Source organism: Crinia signifera, chromosome 4, assembly GCF_055691185.1.
Source record: "Crinia signifera chromosome 4, ASM5569118v1, whole genome shotgun sequence".
In the NCBI taxonomy this organism is placed as follows: domain Eukaryota; kingdom Metazoa; phylum Chordata; class Amphibia; order Anura; family Myobatrachidae; genus Crinia; species Crinia signifera.
The window spans coordinates 276,242,331-276,267,001 of NC_139220.1; the positions used below are offsets into that span (position 1 = coordinate 276,242,331).

Genomic DNA, 24,671 nt, shown 5'->3' on the forward strand with positions numbered 1-24,671 from the left:
CTACTGAGGAGTAACTGCAGTCAGTAGTGATAATGCAATGCCCAGATACTGGTGCACATATGAGACTGCATGCAGGAATCTGTAGACTAAAGGTGCCCATACACTGCTGCAATGTCTCGCAGCAGTGTACGGACCTTCCCGGCGGCAGGGACGCATGCAATCTGTTGTGATGGATCGCATGCGTCCCTGCTTCCCGCCCGCCTCGCCGCCAGGAGGGAGATCCCAGAACGGGTGGTCGGACGGCCTGCCGGTCCAACCACCTGGTCGGGACTGCGCATCGGACCCAACGGCATGTCAGGGAGAGGCGATTTGGTTCGATATAACGGCCCGATTGGTCGCAATCGGCCGAAATCGGATCAAATCGTCTCAGTGTATGGGCACCTTTAGACTATAGCTGGAGACTCAGGTAGCACTAGAGCACATTGGTGAGTAGGGTCAGTGCTGATTATAGGAGTAATGAGGATGAATCTTTGCAGCATAACGGAGTGCTGAATCCAACAGATCCTTCAGCAGAATCAATAGGAGCACTGTGAATACTGTACACTGGAAAGTAATAGAACAGATGCAGCAGGTAATTCAAGAAGAAAGAGTATTACTATACACAGGATCAGATGAGGACCTGAAGACAAGTTTAACTAGTACAGCATAATTACTTGTTTATATAGGGCTCTTTACATTGGGTTAGATACTGGAGTCACGTGAGACGTCTGTCTCTGTTTCTTAAATATCAGCTCGCCTCCAGCAAGATGGCTGCACTTATGCACAGGAACATTATTCTGAAGAAAAAAACAGGAACATCCCTAGATAAATGACCTGTAATGCCATGCCAGTCTCCAAATCAGCAGCACTATGTGAATGAGGAGGGTTCCTATAGTGTGACACCCAAATGGTAAAGAGATGACCTCTGCAGAGAATGTTCACACTAAGGGCCTGATTCAGACCTGCTTGCCAGGCAGTATATACTCGCGGCCACCAAGCAGGTAAACACCACCTTACCACACATCCGACCCCCAAATCCCAACAGTAGCATGTGAGTGGATGCGTACACTTACACATCCCCCGCATGCGGACGCATGGAGAAGAAATCATTCGATGGTCGCTCACCTTCCAATGATTTTTCCATTGTTCATGAAGAAAACTCAGCCTGGACTGACTCTTCTAGCGGAAGCTTCACAATGAATTCGGGGGTAGGCATTGACGTCATGTGACATCAGCAACCCGCCCCAAGTAGGCATCGGCACACCCGCATTGGCAGGGCTACGCTCAGCATTTCTATGGGTAGGCCCATAAACCCTGGGCGTTCCCCTGCTCCATGCCCACCCCTTTCCCACCCACTATTGCGCGAACGCCCCCACAAGTCTGAAACTCCCCAAAGGCGTTCGGGGGTTTGCTTATGCGCATATTCATTGGAATCAAATTCAGCACAAACTCAGGGCCGGATTAACAATGGGCCTGATGGAGCTACAGGTCCAGGCCCACTCTAAATAGGCCCATTTTGTAGATGAGGAGTGGGGCTTTCCAATGAGCCCAGCCCGTGTCACTAGCCCACCGGGAACCGGAGATACCACCAGACAAACTAGGAACGTTTTCCCCATAGGATACCATGGGACCAGCAAATTCCGACCCCCACCAAGTTCCTCCCCTGGCATCTCGTTCAAACCCAAATCGCTGGGCCTTCATTCCAGGCTACCAGGCTTGTTCATATGGGTTAATTGGTTCCAGAGATATTGCGGATAAACCAATTTTTTTATGTCTGAAATGTAATTTCATGGCTGTTCTTGTTCTTTTGAGGGCATATTTTTATGGAACCAAAATAGCCCAGTATCATGGGACCAAAACCATTCGAAGCCCACTAAAAGGTTCTTCAATATGATACTGGTCTCATGTAAATGGGTCAGTTGGATCTTAAGATATAGCTGGTTAAACCATATAGCCGGTTAAAAGGGATGGGGGGGGGTTCTCTCCCTTTCACACCAGAAAATGCAGGGACTAGGCTGGTTTAAAAGGGGCCAGCCCGGGAATGTCCATGAATGATCCTGGGACCATATTCCTGAGTAAGTCCCTGTATTTTCTGGTGTGATAGGGGTATTATTTCAAATAGCCGGGACCTGCAGTGCTCTGAATATAGTCGGGCAGCCCCCCCACCCTCTGCCCGGCTGTCAATGCCTGTCACTTCTGCCCTGGCTGTCCCCCAGTTACCGTGAGTATGTATTCCCCCTTGGCAATGAGCATGTAATCCCACAGGGCAATGAGCATGGAACCCCTGGCAATGAGCACGTAGGTAAGCAGCACTTATGTAGCATACATTTTAATTGGCATTATGGTGTTTGGCATAATACATAATGGAAATTATGGTGTGTGGCTTAACTTGTAATGGGCATTATGGTTTACATTTTTAATGCGTACCATTGGCGTGCAATGTCTCTGTTTATGAAGCATATTGTGAATTTTGGCTCAATCCATGTGGCAAAATGTGAATTTTCCCTTAATCTGTGTGGCATAATGTGAATTTTTTCAAAATCTGTGTGCCATAGTGTGAATTTTGGCTCAGTCTGTGTGAATTTTAGCTCATTCCTTGTGGCATAATGTGTAAGAGACAAGTACAGTATAAGGGGGTTACTATTGTGTTGCATGATTTGTATAAGGGGTATATGGTGTGGTAAAGTTAGGTGACCACATAAAAGGTGCTGAAATGTTGTCTACCAAGTTTTGGCTTTCAGTATTTTTTTTATGACTGGAGTGCCGCCTCACCCCGCAAATATTTTAGGACATCGGCGTCCTGAGGGTGCACCTTTGGTGGGCACCCGCCAATATATCTCCCTGCACCCCGTGAGTGTTGGAATTTGTGTATATATATATATATATATATATATATATATATTGCAAACAGGTTTTTGGAAATGAAGCGCTGACACCTGCTCGTAATTAGCCCTTTTCAGGGCTTCCTGCTCTCCAGATAGCAGATTTCTACACAAAAGCACTTGTCCTCTCTTTTGTACCGCTGCTCCCCGCTGTCAATTGGTGCCCTATCCAAGGCACCCAAAGATTTCTACAAAAGAAGAGAGGGACAGGGGGCGCCCAATAGTGCAATATCATTTTTTTTATTTTTTAAAAATCATATAAAACAAAGATGCTCAATTTTTATAACTGGTACCGAGTTAGTCATCTGGCAATACAGCATACACAAGATGTAGTTTGGTCACCGCTACAGTGTGGTTGAAAACTCACGGAACCTCTTCAGTTGAGCAGGACGGGAGGTGCCGGCGTCTCCGATCACTGCAGATCAGGCTGTCAGCGTATACTGGATGCCAGGAGTTTGAGACACGTCACGTAGGCCACGTCCCTACGCGTTTCGTCAGAGACTTCGTCAGTGGGCTGGCCACAACCCCTATTATTGCGCACTTTAGGCCCTTGAAAATTTTCAGCTCCAGGCCCATTTAGACCTTAATCTGGCACTGCACAAACTGGGAAATCTGAATCACCCCCTTAGGGCCTAATTCAGACTTCATGGCAGGGCAAATGTTATTCTCAAAATGGGCGAAACCATGTGCACTGCAGGTGGGGCAGATGTAACATGTGCAGAGATTAGTTAGATTTGGGTGGGGTGGGTTGAAACTGAAATCTGAATTGCAGTGTACAAATAAAGCAGCCAGTATTTACTCTGCACAGAAACAAAATAACTCTCCCAAATGTAACTCTCTCTGCACATGTTACATCTGCCCAACCTGCAGTGCACATGGTTTTACCCATTTTGAGAACAAATTTGTCCTGCGATCTGGTTTGAATTAAGCCATTAATTACAAGAGGGACTAGGCTGGTTTAAAAGGGGCCAGCCCGGGAATGTCCATGAATGATCCTGGGACCATATTCCTGAGTAAGTCCCTGTATTTTCTGGTGTGATAGGGGTATTGAAGACAACTTGACAATATGGGGTCAATTTACTTAGATGGAAGATCTATTATGGTTACTGTATTTCACCAGTAAGCATTGCCTGTTCTTGCTGGAAGACTATTTATGATTATTTCATTGCAAATACTCATAAAGGTTTTTGGGAGAAAATAAGTTCATTTGTGCATGAGAATCTAGCAAGAATCAAAGAATATGATCTCGGTTTCCAAAGTGGTGCAGCTTCCCCAGTTCCACTTGAGAACGTCTCACATCAAACTTTATTCAAATGGAACAAATTAGAGGGGTGGATTTCCTAAAATGGGAGTCCTACTGAAGATGGGATGTTGCCCACAGCACAATAATCAGATTCCATCTATTATCTTCTAGAAGGTGTAAAATAAATAATAAAATAGAATCTTAATAGATCTTCCATCTAAGTAAATTGACCCCATATTGTCAAGTTGTCTTCAAGAGCATGGTAGCCACTCCTCTTGTAATTAATGGCTTAATTCAAACCAGATCGCAGGACAAATTTGTTCTCACAATGGGTAAAACCATGTGCACTGCAGGTGGGGCAGATGTAACATGTGCAGAGAGAGTTACATTTGGGAGAGTTATTTTGTTTCTGTGCAGAGTAAATACTGGCTGCTTTATTTGTACACTGCAATTCAGATTTCAGTTTCAACCCACCCCACCCAAATCTAACTAATCTCTGCACATGTTACATCTGCCCCACCTGCAGTGCACATGGTTTTTCCCATTTTGAGAACACATTTATACTGCAATCAAATCTGAATAAGGCCTATTGTGCATGTACCATAAGAAGAGGTTGGCTTCTGCACACTCAACAGATCTAGTATATGCGCAGGGAAGCTGATCGCTATTGTGTACAGATAGATATATCGTCACACTATCTGTGGGTGGTGACCATACAATGCCATGCACCTGCTATGCCTTGTGGGACTGTCATTGCCATGTAATCCCACTTCCTTGTTTCATTGTAGCGCATAGATAGTTGTCTGTTTCAGCCTGAGCTATTGTAGTAGTCATGTGGCTGGTATATCTCCCGATACAGCGGGTGGGACAGGCTTCCTCATGCAGTGCCACTAAAAGGAGGACTTTGGCCTAGCATAAAGTAGTAAGCCGTCTGCGACGGGCATACGGAAAAGCAGTCACAGGAGCGTCCAAAAACTGAATAAGGGCCCCCAAGTGTTGTTTCTGAAGAGTTTACTTACTTGGAAAGTCTCTTTCCATGGGAAACAGCTTACACTTCTAGACAGCAATTCAGTGATGATTAGTAAGCTCAGCTGCTCTTTAACTGCCTAAATATAAGAGACAATGCAGTATTTTACTAGGTTACAAATCTAATCCAAATAAGGCAAGTTACGTTCTTTAATAACAGTACTGTGCTTTATGGGGTTATGTACAAAAAAGCAATTGTTCTCTTACATATTTATGGAAAAATATAATACTTTGCTTTATATGCGACCAATCAACTCTCCTCGTTAACACTTTATTTGCTGCATCATTACCCACACAGTACTGTGCACTGTCAGGAAATGGCGATAATGGGCGGTCATGGTTTTATCAGGAATGGAAACAGCTGCAGCCGCAGGGAAGCAGGATGTCCAGCATCGGTTATACAGGTGACAAGTACTAACAATAAGGATGACTTTCAGAGCTGGGAAAGTGGCTCTGTAGGAAAACCAGTAATATGAAGGCAAAGGGTCAAGGTAAAAAACATAATATACGCACATAGAAATAGAGCAGCAGGTCCTGATTATCAGCCCAATTACATTATAGCCCAAATGTGTAATGAAGACCCATGTTGGGATGGAGAGACCTTTTCTTAAATCATCGTTGCCTCCCCTCCTGCATTCTGCAAGAGACTCCCTGAATTAGCAGCAATCTCCCTCTCTCCCTGATTAGCATAGCAATCTCCCTCATTTCACCTAGCCCACATTACACTGTTACATTTTTGGGGAAAAAGTAATGAGAGACAGATACATTTACATTGAATTATCTGCACCATTTCCCAGCACTTTACCAAGTATAGTAGCTCTTACTAACTGTTTTGGGGCTCATCTACATTTGGATATAAGACTTTTAAAAGATTCCTCTCAGATGTAGCAGTACACACCCACGCTTCTAGGTGCCACGTTTACAATCTCTTTTCACAATCTCTCCATATATGGAATTAGACACGTCCTTTGGGTGGAGCATGACACGCCCCCTCAATGGGACACGGTGCAAAATTCTGCTACCAACTATAATCTCCCTGAAACTAGTTTTCAAAAGCAGGCAAGTATGTCTTAAATGCATAATTCTGTCCGAGCCCAAGCTCACAATACTACATCCTCCATTACACCCAGTGTTTACATTAGCTTATATCCGTTCTACAGTACATACAGTATACCATCATAGGCAGCTCATAAATATACAGCCTGATATATACTGTTCTGATGACACTGCCTCTTTATATGCAACTGTTAAATAACTGTTCATTGAATCTTTCTAATCTCTTTACTAAATAAACCATTTCATGGATCACACAGTTTCCTGATGAATCACTTTTTCATTGAATAACTTTGTTCCATATTAAATGATTCACCAATTAGTTACAGTAAGTTACAAGTGTATCCAGTAAGTAAGCTATGCTTAATGAGCGGTGCTGATTTTACATTCCAGTAATAGTCACATTAACTCGTATAACATTATTTTTATAATATCAGAGCCATGTAGATTTACTGCAAACATGAGCAGGAGTAGTTTTCCAGCATCAGACTGAGGTCCTGATTCTGCTTCACTTGCAAAAGCAAATTCTTTCTCTCGTGGAGAAAACCATGTGCACTGCAGGGGGGCAGATGTAACGTGCAGAGAGAGTTAGATTTCGGCGGGGTTTTTACTACAAACCAGATTCAGGCCCTGAGTCTACTGAGACAAACTCTGTGGTTGGATATCACAATGATGTAGATGCATTGGAAGCACATTGGACACAACATCACTCCCTTTTTCCTTGCATACGCCATAGAGGTGCACGGAAAAAGGAGCAATGCTGCTGTGCAGTAACTATATATTATCAGTGAAGTTCACTGTACATTGCACATAACTGAATGACCTATATATTTATATATAATATGATAATGTTAGGATGTGCCATATTGTGGTGAGATGAGGGTGCCAGGCATAATCCAAACAAAATCCCTTAAAACATCCCATCTTACCCTGCCATTTAGTAAATATTTAGCATCCTGTACTCTCAGGGCCAAATTAACAATGGGGTGGGTGGAGCTGCAGCTGGAGGCCCACCAATCACAAAAGGCCCACTGGTGACCTACAGAATTGACAGGAAAAAAATATTTTTCTGTCACAGACTGCCAGTGGCGGTCTTTCATTGCTCCTATACAAACCATGCTGGGACATTACCCGTCACTCATTACATTAATGAGTATAAAGTGGTTAATGATGTTGAATTTTGTTATGAAGACACTGGGCGGGATGTTGTAACATCCGCGCCCATTATCGCCGGCTACCGCATTATTAGTAACGGCATATGCTATAACATATGCCGTTATTCATGCAAGGGACAGCTCTTGCGGTAAGAGCTGTCCCTTGCGATGCGGTGCCGGCGCTGGACTTCCGGGTCTGTGACCCGGGAGTCCATCTGCGCATGCGCAGACCCCGGCGCCGGCCGCAGGGCACGCTGGGAGGGATCCGTGACGGATCCCTCAAACAGCGCTGCGGTAAGAAGCCCATAGGCTTCTGCAGGGATTCGCCAGCTTTAGCTGGCGATTCCCTCCGCAGCGCTGACACTGCGGAGGCGCCATATAGCATATAGAGATGCGGTAGAAACCCCGAAAACGGGGTTTTTACCGCATTTCTGCTATATAGCATCCCGCCCACTGTGTTAATTAGTTTGAGGAGGGGTTATTTAATGATGAGAATAATATGTTGCAATAATAACATGTCATCTGTATCACTGTGCAAATACCAAATAGCTCTCTCTATAATCTATCTCTGGCCACTATGCTGCTTTCTAGCGTATGGCCATGACTGGTTCTCTCTGTATAATATTGTTGTTAGTAAAGCTCTGTACAGAAATACATTTCTGAGCAATATATTGCTCAGAGTCCTGTTTTCATCAACCACCAGAGATGGTGGCTGATGAAAGGAGACACTGCCGGGTAAGGTCGCAGGGGGGAAGAGCTGATTGCACTGATGCTCCTGCGACCAGCGACCATCCCAGAGCTGGCGATAATGGCTGAAATTGCACCGTGTGTACGGGGCTTAATGCTTTCTGTATTATACTGTATGTTGGTTACTGATGCTGTCTGTATTGTATCAGGGTCTCTAAGGTTTTTTGCATTATATATAAGTCACAGGTGCTCTCTGTAATATATGATGGTCACCGGTGCTCTCTGTATTATATGATGGTCAGCAGTGCTCTCTGTAATATATGATGGTCACCTTTGCTCTCTGTATTATATGATGTCACCGGTGCTCTCTGTATTATATAATGGTCACCGGTGCTCTCTGTAATATGATGGCCACTGATGCTGTCTGTATTATATGATGGCCACTGACACTGTCTGTATTATATGATGGTCACTGATGTTGTCTTTATTATATGATGGTCACTGACAGTGCCTGTATTATGAATAGGGGAGAGATTTTTAGGGCCCAAGATGTCTAATAATGTATTTTAAAATTAAACAATTTTACAAACTCAATGCATACGAGTACACATTTATGGTCTACTCCAGTTTGTATACTGGGAATACGGCTCTTTTTACGGCATCTATAGAAAGTACAAAAATTAGATGAGATAAACGGACAATCCTTTTGTGTACCTTTACTATTAGGAAAGGCTTCCGGCAGGGTGCCAGTAACTCTCACCGTCCATGATGAAGATGCATAACGACCTAGAATTATATGAAGAGCGACAGGACCAAGGGGGTGATTCTGGTTGGTTTGCAAAAGTAAACTCCTCCTTTAATGGACAAATTAATGTGCACTGCAGGTGGGGCAGATGTAACATGTGCAGAGAGTTAGATTTAGGTGTTATTTTGTTTCTGTGCAGAGTAAATACTGGCTGCTTTATACATATACTGCAATTCAGATTTTAGTTTGAACACACCTTTGAAAAAGCCACAAGCTAGTGGCGAAACGCGTCAGGTGCAGCCTCTCACCCTCACAGATTGGACCCTTATTACCATCCAGTTCATCGTCTGCCTACCTTTGGGAACTTCAACCTCAATCCACCCTCCATGGCCTCTACAGGACACTGAACTCCAGGTGAGCCCCACCATCCATAGCCACCTGTATGAGACAGTGGTCCCTCATCAAATACCTCAAGTGGGATTGATAACTCTCCACCACAATAGTGACCAGGGGCAACCAGCAGCCTTTCCTCCAGGTGTGCCAACACCATCCTAGCCACCTGTTAGAGGTTTTGCCATTCCCCCTTCCATTAAACCTAGTCCAGGTTGGAGAACTTCTGCCCACCCTCCTTCAGTGCCTATATCATTCACTGCAAATTCGTACATGGGAGGTACCCGAGTGGGGTATTGAACATCTACTTCTTTGAAAGCCAATAGAGGTCCATAAGGGATATAACACGGACATTTCTCCAATTGATTCCTCCAGCGGCAACTACCATCTATCCGTTAACATAGAGAGGACTGGTGAATTGTCCCCCGAAATCTCTTTTCCATTCATCTTCCCAGTTGGCAGATACACCATTGGTTAAGTGCACTTCCCAATCTGGACTGATACTTAATAGGACATTGGCCCTTACGGATCCATATCCAATCAGAGAGTGAGACCTTCTTTTTAATATTTTACTGTGTTATATTATATGTATAAATGTCTGTAATGTTTTAATTTACCTTGTGATATAAATTGCTTTTTTCATCATAAAGTTGTTCAATCCATTCATTGTAACACCAGCGCTGCTTCTCTGAAAACATAATCTACAATTCTCTTTGTAAACACCACAGGGAGTGACTACCCCTGTACCCCAGCAGCTGCTAGGAGAGACACCTCATATAACAGGCGCCCGATACTGCCTTCTAGTAAAGCAGTCTTTTTTCTTTTTAGTTTGAACACACCCCACCCAAATTGAACTCTCTCTCTCTCTTACACCTGCCTTACCTGCAGTACACATGGTTTTGTTCTTTAAAGAAGGAGTTTTCTTTTGCAAACCAACCCCCTTGGTCCTCTCGCTCTTCATAGAATTCTAGATCTTTCCGTTTGAGGGATGCTCAAACAAAAATCCATGATAAGCGCCATTAACTGACAGTTCCTGTTGCCTGTCGCGGAAGCCATGGCAAATGTACTGTGTGTGAAAAAGGCGCTGTATTGTATTTGAACAGGCTATTACCCTTTTCCCTGCTGGGTAAATTACCAATGCTATATGGATCTGGCAACCAATTGTAAGGCTGGGTACACAATGGACAATATTCATAATAACAAGTATTGAAAATGTCTTTATTGTATTTTTGTCTGTCCTTATTTCTCCGCTTTGACCAAGTACATACAGAGAAAATCTTATTATTCTGTACATTTTATGCAGTTTTCCCTCAATCACCATTCACTTCTCATATATGGCGGAATCCCCCAATGATGACAACTTGTGACTTCAGTATGAGAAAAAACACTGGGTTATGGGTTTAAGTTCCTCCACAGGCCTATGGTTAATTGTCTCCTAACAAAAATGAACCCTAGTGTAAAAGTATGTGTGCGTGTACGTGGGCAGACTAGATGGGTCTAGTGGTTCTTATCTGCCATCAAATTTGATGTTTCTAGGTTTCACATAGGGGTAACACATGTCATTCTGCAGACTGTAGAACATAAAGGAACACTAAGCCTGTATCAGGGGCGGATTGGCCTACCGGGAAACCGGGCTGTTTCGCGGTGGGCCGGCATATTTTTACTGTAAACGGCCGCCCTACCTCCTTAACAGGGCCGGCCGCGGCATCTCCGTTCATTGTGCCCTTATTAAAGATGGCTGCAGCAGGCCTCAAGCTCTGGCACAGTTAAAATGGCCGCGGGAGGGCTGGTGCGCATGCACGGGCGCACGCAGCTGCCTCCGCGGTCCACAGAAAGGCTTCCTGCTCTCCCCACGTGATCCAGCCCTCCCAGTCCCAGCAGCGCGCAGGATTGTTGTTGGGCTCAGGGCTGGATCCGATGGACGGCACTGCGGCAGCGACAGCAGGACTACAGTACCCAGCACGCAGAGGAGAGGAGCACTCAACAGCAGCAGCACACAGGTTAAACAAGGCACTGTGACTAGTGTGACTGGCAGAGTTAATATATATACTGTATATTTATATATATATATATATATATATATATTTATTCAGTATATAGGTGGATGTCCAGCACTCCTCTCGACCCTCAGAAGCAGGGCATCATGTTGTGTGGCATATGTATGACGGGCATTACGGTGTGTGGTATATGTATAATGGCATCAAGGTGTGCGGCATATGTATAATGGCATCACGGTGTGTTGCATATGTATAATGGCATCAGGGTGTGTTGCATATGTATAATGGCATCAGGGTGTGTTGCATATGTATAATGGCATCAGGGTGTGCGGCATATGTATAATGGCATCAGGGTGTGTGGCATATGTATAATGGCATCAAGGTGTGTGGCATATGTATAATGGCATCAGGGTGTGTGGCATATGTATAATGGCATCAGGGTGTGTTGCATATGTATAATGGGCATCACGGTGTGCGGCATATGTATAATGGCATCAGGGTGTGTGGCATATGTATAATGGCAGCACGGTGTGTGGCATATGTATAATGGCATCAGGGTGTGCGGCATATGTATAATGGCATCAAGGTGTGTGGCATGGGTATAATGGCATCAGGGTGTGTTGCATATGTATAATGGCATCAAGGTGTGTGGCATGGGTATAATGGCATCAGGGTGTGTTTGTGTGCGGCATATGTATAATGGCATCAAGGTGTGTGGCATGGGTATAATGGCATCAGGGTGTGTTGCATATGTATAATGGCATCAAGGTGTGTGGCATGGGTATAATGGCATCATGGTGTGTGGCATATGTATAATGGCATCAAGGTGTGTGGCATATGTATAATGGCATCAGGGTGTGCGGCATATGTATAAGGGCATCAGGGTGTGTGGCATATGTATAATGGCATCACGGTGTGCGGCATATGTATAATGGCATCAGGGTGTGTTGCATATGTATAATGCCATCAGGGTGTGTTGCATATGTATAATGGCATCAAGGTGTGCAGCATGGGTATAATGGTGCATCACGGTGTGTGACATGGGTATAATGGCATCAGGGTGTACAGCATATGTATAATGGCATCAGGGTGTGCGGCATAGGTATAATGGCATCACGATGTGCGGCATATGTATAATGGGCATCACGGTGTGCGACATATGTATAATGGCATCAGGGTGTGCGGCATAGGTATAATGGCATCACGATGTGCGGCATATGTATAATGGGCATCACGGTGTGCGACATATGTATAATGGCAGCACGGTGTGTGGCATATGTGTAATGGAGCATCAGGGTGTGTGGCATATGTATAATGGCAGCACGGTGTGTGGCATATGTGTAATGGAGCATCAGGGTGTGTGGCATATGTATAATGGCATGACGGTGTGTGGCATTTGTATAACCCCCACTCCCTCCCCATTAGGGCTGCTTTGAGATATTTCCCGGGCTGGTTTTAATTCCCAATCCGCCCCTGGCCTGTATAACGGATGCCATATCTATAGTTCTCAGCAGCAAAATATATTTGGAATTTATTTTAAAATATTGGCAACTGTTATGAAGCAAAGGGAACACAGGAATACAGTAACGGACAATACTATTATCTACATCTGCATGTCTTCCTGGTGCACATGCGGGAGATAGAAGTGAAGGCAAGGTTAATGAGCCCGGGATTTCTGAATAACATTCTTATCCTCTCACAGGAAGGATATGGCATGTTTAGGTAGAACAGCCCTGACAATAATGAGGAACGCCTTACAAAAGTTCTGTTTCATTTCATCATTCTCACTTATCAATCATGATTCAGAAATGATAATCTGTCCTCACTGGGACTAAGTGCAGGTATATATATATATATGTACTGTATACCTATTACAGATGCTGGGAACCTGACCAAACCATTCTACTACAGTACTGTGAAACTATGGCACACAAAATTTAAAACAAAAAACAATTACACCCAAATCAACTTATGACTGGTTGTAAATGTATCATTATGTGTTCACCTTCTAATACTGGGCTGGACCTAAAATTATAGTGATAAAAAGAAAAAGAAAAATGGCTTGTTAAACAATGAGATCCGCTGTGGATCAGTGATGGATTAAAATCACAGTATTTACTAAAGATAATTTTAAACCCAACGTCAATGTATATTGATTTCCAAATGCCAATCTCACAGCAGCAATTTTGTAATGTTGCATTGATCCCTCCCAAGATCCATATATACTTATTTGTGTGTGTGTGTGTGTGTGTGTGTGTGTGTGTGTGTGTGTGTGTGTGTGTGTGTGTGTGGGTGGGTGTGTGTTGTAAATCAGAGAAAATAAATTGAATCCACTAAAACCAGTAGCCAGCATGGGGCTTTTAAGCCTAGAATAGTGGAAACAGTGAGTGGGAAAACAGAGTGGGGTCCCCTCTAAATGCTCATCCCAACCCTGGGATGATCCTAATATGGCAGAAGGGACACACGGAATGGGGTCCACCAGTGATAGTGCTAGCCAGCCCATGTCTGGTCAGCACAGATCTGTATCCCGTAGCCTGCAAATATAAATTCTATTTATAATTCTTGGTGTGGTGGCTGCTGGGTTAATGGTTAAAGTAGAAAAAAAACATTTTATTGGCATACTACAGTTCCCAGCATGCACTGTCATTCCCAATGTTAATCCCTGACAGGGACAATAAACTACAGTAAGGGCAGATTTCAAATGAATGGAAATTGAAATCTATGTTGTGTTTCCAGGGCTAAAAACATATTTACTTACATTTAAAATATAATATATCTGTATATACATTTTTTTTCCTTTTTTTTTAGTAAAGTGTGTTTTAGTCTCTGAAACACACCAGCAATAAGAATCAATGGAAATTTCCTTCTCTTGGTGTATCATTTCTGGAGCATCCTTTAGAATTAGACATCAACCTAGAGAGCTCAGTACTGCACTTTGTGAAATGTTCCTACATCTACCAGCAGTTTATTGAAGGCTGTCCCTCTCTGGCTGTACGTGTCCAGGCCTTAACTAGGAAATCAGCAAACCCAACAAATTAAGCTGGGTACACATATGTACAATCGTCGGGCCGTTCTTCCGTTCTGCGGACGAACGGCCGTTCGATTGTATATATATGTACGCAGTCCCGATCCCTTCATTGCGATCGATAAACGGCCAAAAACGCTCTTGGCCGTCCACGGTCGGTCGGTCGAAGGTTCTTTGCTGCTTAATATTCTTCCGACAGGACGGCTCCATATCGAAAGAAAAGTGACATGTGTACGCACGTTCGATCGATATGCAGCCCGTTCCTGCGATCATTCCTCCCAAAAGCAGCACACCCATCTTTTTCTTGCGATTGTTTGGACGGGAGTACATCGGACGTCGCAAGTAAAATTGTACATATGTGTACGCGCAGATCGGTCGTATGTTTTGGACGGCCGAACGTGTATTCGGTCGATCGAACGGTCGCAAGAAAAATGAAATTGTACATATGTGTACCCAGCTTTAGCCCTCTGAGGCATCTCAAGCACCTGGCCAGTTAAGGGAGGTGTTTGAAGTACCTCTGCTCACATCTTACAGCAACCTAATATCTCATGTCCCTTCATTAATGAAGTTGAACCCTCTGCGATTGGTGCCATTCATTTAAAGCAAACTTTTCTCACTGAAAAACCACACTTGTGGTTTCTTCCCCAAATTAAAACCAAATGAAAGGACTTATGGGGTCAGGGATATGAAACACTGTAGGAGCCTCTATTAAAAAAAAAAAATATGTATATTTTAGCACATAACTGAAAAGAAGATATTGTCAGTGTACTACATATACAACAGTGGCTCTCTAGTTGTTAAGGAGCTACTAGTCCCAGAACTTACAGGCTGCTAAATGTTCATTACTATGCAGTCTGGTCCCCCAAGCTTGCCACTCTTTCCCGTGGTGTTGTTTTGCAAAGCAGTTACAACTGGACTACATTAGACTAAAAGGCTGGAAGATTTGATAAAAAAACACATTTAATAAAAATAATCTGCTGCATGAGAATGTTTGGGCAGTATTATGTTCAGAACAGCTGGAGAAGCACACGTTCCCCATCCATGCTGCACTGCATTAAACAACATGTGGCACTCCATCTATGGCACTGCAAGTCTGTGCCAGGCATTGATGTGGAAGGAGCAGTGCAAAAAAATTAATTTTATCCAGAGAACAGTCAAAATTGAGCAGGTTCTTGACCCCATGTATTCTATAAAAAGCAAATGCTTCACAAACACATCTAGGGATCTGCAACTAAGGGGGATATTCAATCACCGGGGAGCATCTCCCATCAGGGGAGATAGCCACCGGGCCCTATTTAATGCTGTTTTCATCGACAGCATTGAGCAGGGGATCTTGCAGAACATCTCGTTCTACCAAGAACGGACGGGAATTGCCGAGCTCCCAGCCGCAGCTCGACGAATCCCGGCCAATTCTCACGGCCACGTCCCCTTCTCGCCCCGTGGCAGACGGGACATTGAATCCCGCCTGCTTGTTCTTGGTCCAGCTGACCGAGAACGGGACAGGGTAACTGCTGTCGAGCCAGACTGTGCCAAGGATGTACAATAAATAGAAAAACATAAAACAAAAAAATAAAACAAGGGTACGGTTTAATAAACAGAATACGATTTTGCACCACAATTGCGATTACATTCTAAAATATAAATAACAAATTTAAATTTGATATAAAGCTGATCTAGCAAAGCATACTGAGGCCTACCAGGTGCAGAATTATTACTACTATTATTACTATGAAGAAATCAGGACTCACCTTTCTCTATCAATGTCTGGAAGAACTTGAACGATGCTTAGGAGATTGTGGTGATGATTTGATAGTTGGCTCAATGATAAGCACAGTTTTGGCAGCTAGAAAACAACAGTTACAAGATAAGTCTTTTGATGTCTGCTGTAAATAACGGCTGCCCAAGACTGGTAATCAGGCTGTATAACTGTACACTGTACTTTGTACCTTTTCTTATTATTTTATCAGTTACAGGACTGTATGTGCATTGATGACATAACATGAATGTAAAAATACTTGTTTGAATTTAATATAATTATATCTGAAAGCCTTGTCAGATTCTGTGTACAATTTGACTTGGATCATTTGGTGTCTCTGTTCTTCTGGATAAATAGATCAAACCGTATTTATTAAAATATCTCATTTATATGTGTGTGCATGCATGTTACAGGGAATTTAAGTTATAAGCTCAAATGTGTCAGGGACTGATGTAAATAAATGAAAATTCTCTATGTAACATGGAGATGCTAAACCTTAAATTCGGAGGTGTTACTTTCTATTTGAAAAATGTTATTACATCGGTCTATAGATGTGTTTTCTGGAACAAAGTGTGCCTAGAAAGTACAAAAGCATCCAAATGAAAGGAAAGGCCAAGCCCTGGTTTTCCTCACATCAGAGGAAGTGTAAGATTAAAAGACGGCAGGAAAGAAGTAAATTAGAAAAGTGTTAAAGGCATTTTTGTGGGAAAGGGCAAGATCCGCTATCAAACAAAAGAATGCTCTGTATTCCCTCAGGTTCTTACAGTGTTTTTGTTTTTAAGACACTAATGTACTAATAGCTAATTATAAATAGGTAACCTTGTATTTTATGGTAACCGGTTATGGGTTGAGTATCTTTTATCCAAAATGCTTGGGACCAGAAGAAGTTTGGATAACAGATTATCTATAGATTGTAAACTTGCGAGCAGGGCCCTCCTACCTTTTGACAGTCTGTAAATACCCTGTTTGTTGTATCACTTTCTCCTTTGTAAAGCATAATGGAATATGCTGCACTATATAAGAAACTGTTAATAAATAAATAAATAAATTCTGTATTTCAGAATATTTTTATATTTCAATGAGATATCTTGCATTTATGTTGTATAAGCACATCAAACACATGAAATGCCCACAAATATATTTTATTTGTGCATAAAACAAGGTTTCAACACATGAAACAAAGTTTGTGTACTGTCTCAGGTACTGAATTAGAATTCCAAGCAATCATATTTAGTGCCAGTTACATATCATGTCCCCAGTAGTTATGGTACAAATTTCACTTTCTGGAATGTATGGTTTCGGAATAATTTGGATAACGGATATTTGGATAAGGGCTACTTGTACCAGAGATGATTTCATGAAGGTGAACTCGCTACAAGGGTAAATGGTGCATGACAGCTTTCTGTGGCTCCTCTTATTGCCTACTGGGAGAAAGTTCAGGATGATGCAATTTCAAGATGTGGGTTCTTATGTAATAATGTATATAATTTATATTGTGCCACAAGGAGTTTGCAGCACCATACAGTATATCTCCATTCTTTCAAAGTTCCCAATGTGGGAAATGGCGAACCCACAACCGAAAAATAAATGATGCCTCTGTTGGGGGGTGGGGACCTATGTTGGAGGGGGCTTGACTTTGCTGCAAACCCCCATTATCTTCATTTTGGAGGTGTTTCCAGCTCTTCCTGAGCAGCTCTACAGCCCCCAGGCTCACCTCCCTAAACTGTTAGAGGCATATGCATGGCATCTATTCAGTGATCACTGGCTTCAGTAGAATGCCCATCTTAGTAAATTGACCACGCTGTGTCTAGTAAAAGAAATCAATGTCCCTCACTTTCCCATGTTTACTTCCCAGTGTCTTTATCCTTACTTGATAAATTTGTTAGAACAATAATTACCTACTGCCATTTGTTCATTAAGGTGTTATATGCATTGAATTATTATAGAGTATTCCATACAGAAATACACCTATTGATGAATCATATGATGATGTCACTAGTTTTGTAAGTACAAAGGTGCCCATACACAGTACAATTGCCGGGTGCGATGAGATGCCCGCTCCCGAGCACATTCCATCGCACAGCTCGAAACGTACGTGCTGTACATACTTTTTGTACTAGATTGCATTGCATTGCGATCTAGTCCAAATTATTTTTTATATATATTTTGCCCAATCCTTCTTTTTTTTTTTTTTTATTGTTTTATTTTCCTCGAAAATCCCAATAAATACATTATGAACAAGGGGGAAAAAAAAACAAGTAATATAAGGCAGGAGGCGAAAGTGAATCAGTGAACATGTACCCAACTTGTGGTCAGAAAGACATGATCAGAGTCGTCGTTGGTGGTAGGGGAACAAAGGATTCACTGGTTACAGAAATGGTGCTAAGATGAAAGAACAAGGGTACAGGGCCCCTCCCATGAGGACTTACAATCTAAGTGCGGGGGAAGGATAACAACAAGAGGGACCTTGGACAGTAAGTGGATTATCAGATGGTTTCGGGGTTGAATTATGGGAAGGGCTAATATGCCTTTATGAAGAGGTGACTTAAAGGGTTCATGTAAAGTTGTGGGTGCTGGCAGGCTAATATGGTGAGGGAGTGAGTTCCAGATCAGTGGGACAGCACAAGAGAAAACTTAGATGTAAAAGTGAGTAGAAATGGCTAGAGTGATCAGTAGCAGTGGGTGGAAGATAGTGTGAAATCAATTGGGTCGTTGGAGCTACTGATTCTAGCTGAGTCCACTGCTAATTCTAATTCAGGTGAAGTGCAATAGTTTATTAGGGCTTATAAGCCTACACAGAAGAGAGGACAAAGTATAGGTTTTGCTGGTTTCTCATAGTTAACAAAAGGAAAAATTGAACAATATGTAAAAACTGGGTGGATACTGACCAAATAGCTACAAGAGATATGTGCAATAGATATTTCCATGCTGGCTCCTTACAAATCCGTCTCCATAATATAGACCACAGGTTCTCAAAGTCGATCCTCAGGACCTCACACAGTGCATGTTTTGCAGGTCTCCTCACAAATTCAAGTGAAATAATTAGCTCCACCTGTGGATCTTTTAAAATGTGTCAGTCAGTAATGAGTGCACCTGTCGGGTGACCCGGAAAACGAGAACTGTGTGGGGTCTTGAGGACCATTGTAAAATAGACAAAAGCCACCCCATTCTCTCCTTAACCTCATCATCTCTCATCTACTTCTGGTCTTCCCTTTAACAGTCTCTCTTTATCTCAGCTTACCATACCATCCCTTTAAAAAAGGGACACCCCACAGCGGCTGTGGCTGATTAAAACCAGGTGAAATGCAGGCTTGAAGTCAGCTAGCAACAGAACCTGTCCCGGGTTAAAGTGCTAGTATGGTAAGCCTATATTTAATGCTGCTGCTAGGCTGATCTTTCTACTGTCTCTATTCCTGCCTCGACTCCCTGACAATGCCTTCACTGGCTCCCTATCCCTTACAAGACCAATTATACTCTCAACAGGATCTAGTTTCAACTCCACACCTTTACCTACAAAACCTATTCACCTTCCACCTTCTGTGTTCATTCAGTAACTGCTGCTTTTCCTTCCAACTAATTACCACCACTTACTCCCAAATCCATGTAGTCTCCTCAATGCCCCTAACCTTTCTAGTTTCTTGCCTACTGGATTTTGGCCTAATCTGGTCTTTTCTCATCTTTTACCTGTTTTACCACTACTACTCTTCCCATTTAGAAAATAAGCTCTCATGAGCAGGGCCCCCATGCTTCTTCCCTCCTAGGCCCACTATCTCAGTGAGTTGGTATGTGTCAAAACCATTATGTGTTGACATTATGCTCACATATTATATTGTATGTCAGTTTATTCCCCACATTTGAAATAATGTGTATGTATTTGTATATATGTGTGTTTATGATACACTTCAGTGTAATGCTTGCATTGGATAGGGTTCGGTTTTGGGGCCCATTTTGTTTAACATTTTTATTAACGATATTGGGATAGGGTTACTCAGCAATGTATCCATCTTTGCGGACGATACAAAACTTAGCAAAGTCATCAAATCATCAGAAGATGTCACCATGCTTCAAAATGATCTTGCAATTCTAGATGAGTGGGCAAAAAAATGGAAGATGAGGTTCAATGTAGATAAATGTAAGGTTATGCACCTTGGGAGACACAACCAGTGTGCAAGTTACAACCTTAGTGGAGAGGAACTGGGTAATTCCATACTTGAAAAGGATCTAGGAGTCCAAATAGACAGCAAACTGGGATGTAGTGCCCATTGTAATGTAGCTACAAAAAAGGCCAACAAAATTCTGGCATGTATTAAGAGGGGAATGGAAACTAGGGACTCAAGGGTAATTATGCCACTATATAAAGCATTGGTGAGACCTCACCTAGAGTACGGAGTACAGTTCTGGGCCCCACACTATAAAAAGGACATCATAGAATTAGAAAAAGTCCAAAGGCGAGCAACAAAGCTTATTAGGGGAATGGAGAATTTAAGCTACGGGGAGAGATTAAGCAATTTGGTACTATTTACATTAGAAAAGAGACGTTTAAGGGGGGACATGCTCAACATGTACAAGTATATCAAGGGCCAATATAAGGAACTGTCACACACCCTTTTTTCTACTAGAAAGGAATCTGGGACGCGAGGGCACAAGTATAGATTAGAAGAAAAAAGATTTCATTCAGCTAGTAGAAAGAATTTCTTTACGGTCAGAACAGTCAAACTCTGGAACTCTCTTCCCAGAGAGGTGGTAACGGCTGGCTCATTAAATGCGTTCAAGGCAAAGTTGGACAAACATTTACTGGAGAAAAACATCCATGGGTACAAATAAGAAATATAAATTGTCTGTAAAATACCAGAACTAGATGGACGCAAGTCTTTTTTCAGCCTTACCTACTATGTAACTATGGATACTACTTATATATATTTGTTACCATTTTACTCAGTTTACTATGTATTGTATTTTAGTCTTTACAGAGCTGTAGAAATTTGGCGGAGCAATTTACTGCTAACCGTATCGGGTCAACGGATCAATGGCGTCTAGATCGAAACTACACGGTTGAACGTGCCTAGTTAGACCCCCAAATATATTCTGGATTGACAGTAACGAAAGTTAGACGCAAGCGTTAGATCGACGGGAACGTGGTTGGCAGTCACAAAGTGGACATGAGTTTTTTGTTTTTGCTTTAGACCTATTTGGTTCATACTTTACCATCCAATTGGGCATAGCGTTAGATTATAATAGTGTGCCAAGCGAAATGAGGCATCATGCCCGAAGCATGGCGAGCTTATTTGGTGTCTATGTTGACCTATATCAATCTAGGCACTAAAAAAAGTGGAAAAACTCCTGTTGACCTAGTAACTGTCGATCACGTCACAGTCGATCTAACGCTTGCGTCTAACTTTCATTACTGTCGATGTAGACGTTGTCAATTATCTTTACGATTAGACCATGTGATTGTCTATCTAGATGTCATTGATCTGCTATATCAGAACCTTGCTAACATGCGATGTATATACTGTAGTATAATATTAACACAATTTTTTTTTGGGTACTTGTTTCCTAGTTTCCTAGCAGGGCGCCCACTAAGCAAATTGCTTAGTGGGCTATTCTGCATAGGAAAATCGCATCGCATAGGCCATTTAAGTGGTGTGCGATGCCATTTTTTAATGTAATTTAGTCACTGCTCTGTATGCCCCAGGGGACCTCATTGCATCACACCTCCCGCAAAATTGCATGCGATCGCATGAGATTTTATAGGGTATGCGATGCCATTACATTAGTTATACAATAATATGATTGTATGACATACAAAGAGGTCTTAGGCACCACACCCCCCCCTCTATCCACGCCACCCCGAAGCGTGGCGAGCGCAGCGAGCTGCGGCGGAACGCGTCCTCTGACCTTTTCATACCCCCACTATCCACATCGGCGTGGAGTTGATTTTATATAGTGTGGCGAGCGCAGCGAGCCACCGAGCACGAAGCGTGGCTAGGGGACGCGGAATACGTGTAAAGTAATCCATGTGCGCTCGCCACGCTTCGGGCTCGGTGGTGCTCACCACACTATATAAAATCAACTTCATGCCGACGTGGATAGTAGGGGTATCAAAACGTCAGAGGACGCGTTCCACCCAAAAAATTGCATCGCATCACATGGCACTAAAATGGCCCATGCGATGCAATGCGATTTCACTACGTTAACGTACATAGGAAATTTGGGCACCCTGCTAGGAAACAAGTACCTTTTTTTTAATAAATGAAGAAATGGCTGATTTATTGCCAAATTTGGGGAGTGATCTTTTCTGCTTACATATCATAGCTTACAGATGTATAAAAAAATTGATATGCATCCTTGGATACCTGAGTCTGCCAATCTGTCACATTATTCAACAATATAAGAAGAAGTTGTCTCAGATCTTCCATAGGTTGTTTCTTCACATTGATGTCCAAGCTGACTTTGCATAGGATTGGGATGATGATTAGAAGATCGCTGTCAGAGAAGCAGTGGGGGCTTCCAATGGAGCACAATGTCAGGAACTGAGGAGGAAATGCAGAAAGGAGGGGAGACCCATAAACTCAGAGGATATGTGCGTCACTGAGTTGCTTTATAAATATTCTCAAGGTTTTAGGAGGTGAGAGTAGCTGGAATTTAGCAGGGCAGGTCCCTTCCTCAAAGCACTGCTCCTCATCTCCAGAGCGAGGAAAGTGTCAAGAGAGAACTTCCTTCTATTCTTATGCAACAGGAAGCCCTATTTCCAGTCAGCAAAACCTCTGCCGATACAGAAAGCCATCACCGCACAAAACAAATATTCTTTTCTTAGACTACCAGGTGTAAAGAAATCCCCAAACTTTCACAGTGAATGTGTTTTTAAAAACAGTACTATCATAAATTCAATCTAACTAATGACCATGAACTCTATAAATTCTAATTAAATACCTAGATGGGAGGCTCTACATTGCCTATGTATATACAGTACTAAAGGGAAAAGCACTGCAACAAAGTAGAAAGGTATTTCAATATATACTGTATATCACATTTACCGTTCCCAGAATACTACTTCATAATTGGATTCAAATCCAAATAAATACAAAGTAATATTTTTCTTGTACTCTATAGTGTTAAATCAGAACAAACTTTTGTAGTTATATACACTACTGTAGGTTTTTTAATTGCTAAGTGATAACCAGCCACATGTTTGTGACACCAGTGGCAGTTTTTACCTATGGGCTGCAGGACTGCAGGCCCCCAGAAAAATCAGCTACCCAGCTCATTTTCAATGAAGACTGATGCTGTCAGTGACTACGCTGGCTTCACTGTGACTGGGAGTGACTTCTTATTGGATGTTCTACCTGCCAGTACCACACACTATGGAAGCCTCAGTGTTCCCTTTTTCCGGGACTTCCAGTACAGGCTGCAATAAGCAGAGAGCTGGCTTTCTGTAGGCAATTTCCTGGCTTTTTGCCCAGCCAAATACCTCTTCTATGTGCTGCAGTCAAGGCAGTCCATAGAAGCTGTTAGTTTGAGCATGTGGAGCCGCACCGTGGCTACAGTGCAAGTGACGGTCTCCAGCACCTGTTTGGTAGATTGTTCAAGTGCTATCACTGCCAAAATGGGAGCTACAGATGAGTGACACCATTGAATGCAAGGCTCTGTACATGGTGATATATCAGTCATTGGCCCACTGAGTTTTGTAATATGTGTCAAGGGTAAAAATATCAACATTCTTCATGACATGGGCATAAGTCATCATGTAGACAGTGATGGAATGTCGACATGATAGAAAATCAACTTATTGTTGGCTGGTGCAGGGTGATGATTAGCAGGTGCAGTAGCCTGGCAGTCACTGTCACTTCCTCTGGTGAAAACTGTAACCACCCCTCCCCTCCCCTCCAATTCTAACTGACGACATTTTTACAATGTTGATATTACAACTTTTGACACTGAGGTGTTCACTTCATTATTGACAACCTTTTAACTATATTGTGGCAACCTAGAATGGTGTGTTTGTGTGGCAAATTACTGCACCTTTGCTAATGGTCCTTACAAGATGGAGACATGACAGAAAATGTGGTTAACTGGCTAACAACGTCTGTCTTGTTGGTTGGGTGTTTGCGGTGGCTGATGTCACGCGCAGGGGCGGATTTAGGGAGGAGGGCGCCCCTAGGCACAACAATAATGTTTACTAAGTAGGACAGTTTATAGGGGCAGTATCTGCATGTCCTATCCATTTACACTCTATTTAAGATGTAATATAGTACAGTACAGTGGATATTTTGCAGTTATTGGTACATTTTGGGCTGAAAGTACTATCACAGGCATCCAAGTGCCGCCCCCAGACATGTGCCGCCCCTAGGCCGGTGCCTCACGTGCCTAATGGGAAATTCGGCTCTGGTCACGCGCAGTCACTGCGATCCAGCTAGGTTCCGCAGGCATACCATATTTGCGATGGAGGGATCTGGCTTGTGGGACAGCTTTGCCCTGTGCCGGGTGGCCCCTCGCCTTGAGCCCACAAGGATTGACCATTAGCGTGTCCAGCTTTATGCGTGAGGAATAACCTTTGTTTTGCCCTTAGTAAATTATCTTATTTTCTGTTTTCTGACTATGTGACGATAATAAGAAAGGCAGCTACTAACAACAATGGCTGCATCACCTTAAATATGTTGTTTAGGTTATTTACTAACACAGATGAGTATTGATGGTCCTGAGCCACTTCTTCCAAAACCGAGAGGAAATTTCT

The 24,671-nt window shown here is 42.8% G+C and overlaps 1 long non-coding RNA gene across 1 annotated transcript; it reads right to left on the bottom strand.

Moving 5' to 3' along the window:
• Positions 1-15,930: 15,930 nt before the first annotated feature.
• Positions 15,931-24,671, bottom strand: LOC146072598 (uncharacterized). Its single transcript, XR_014473208.1, has 3 exons — positions 24,585-24,671; positions 22,294-22,470; positions 15,931-16,024 (listed from the first exon to the last, which is right to left on the bottom strand). It is a non-coding gene; the product is annotated as an uncharacterized LOC146072598 (long non-coding RNA).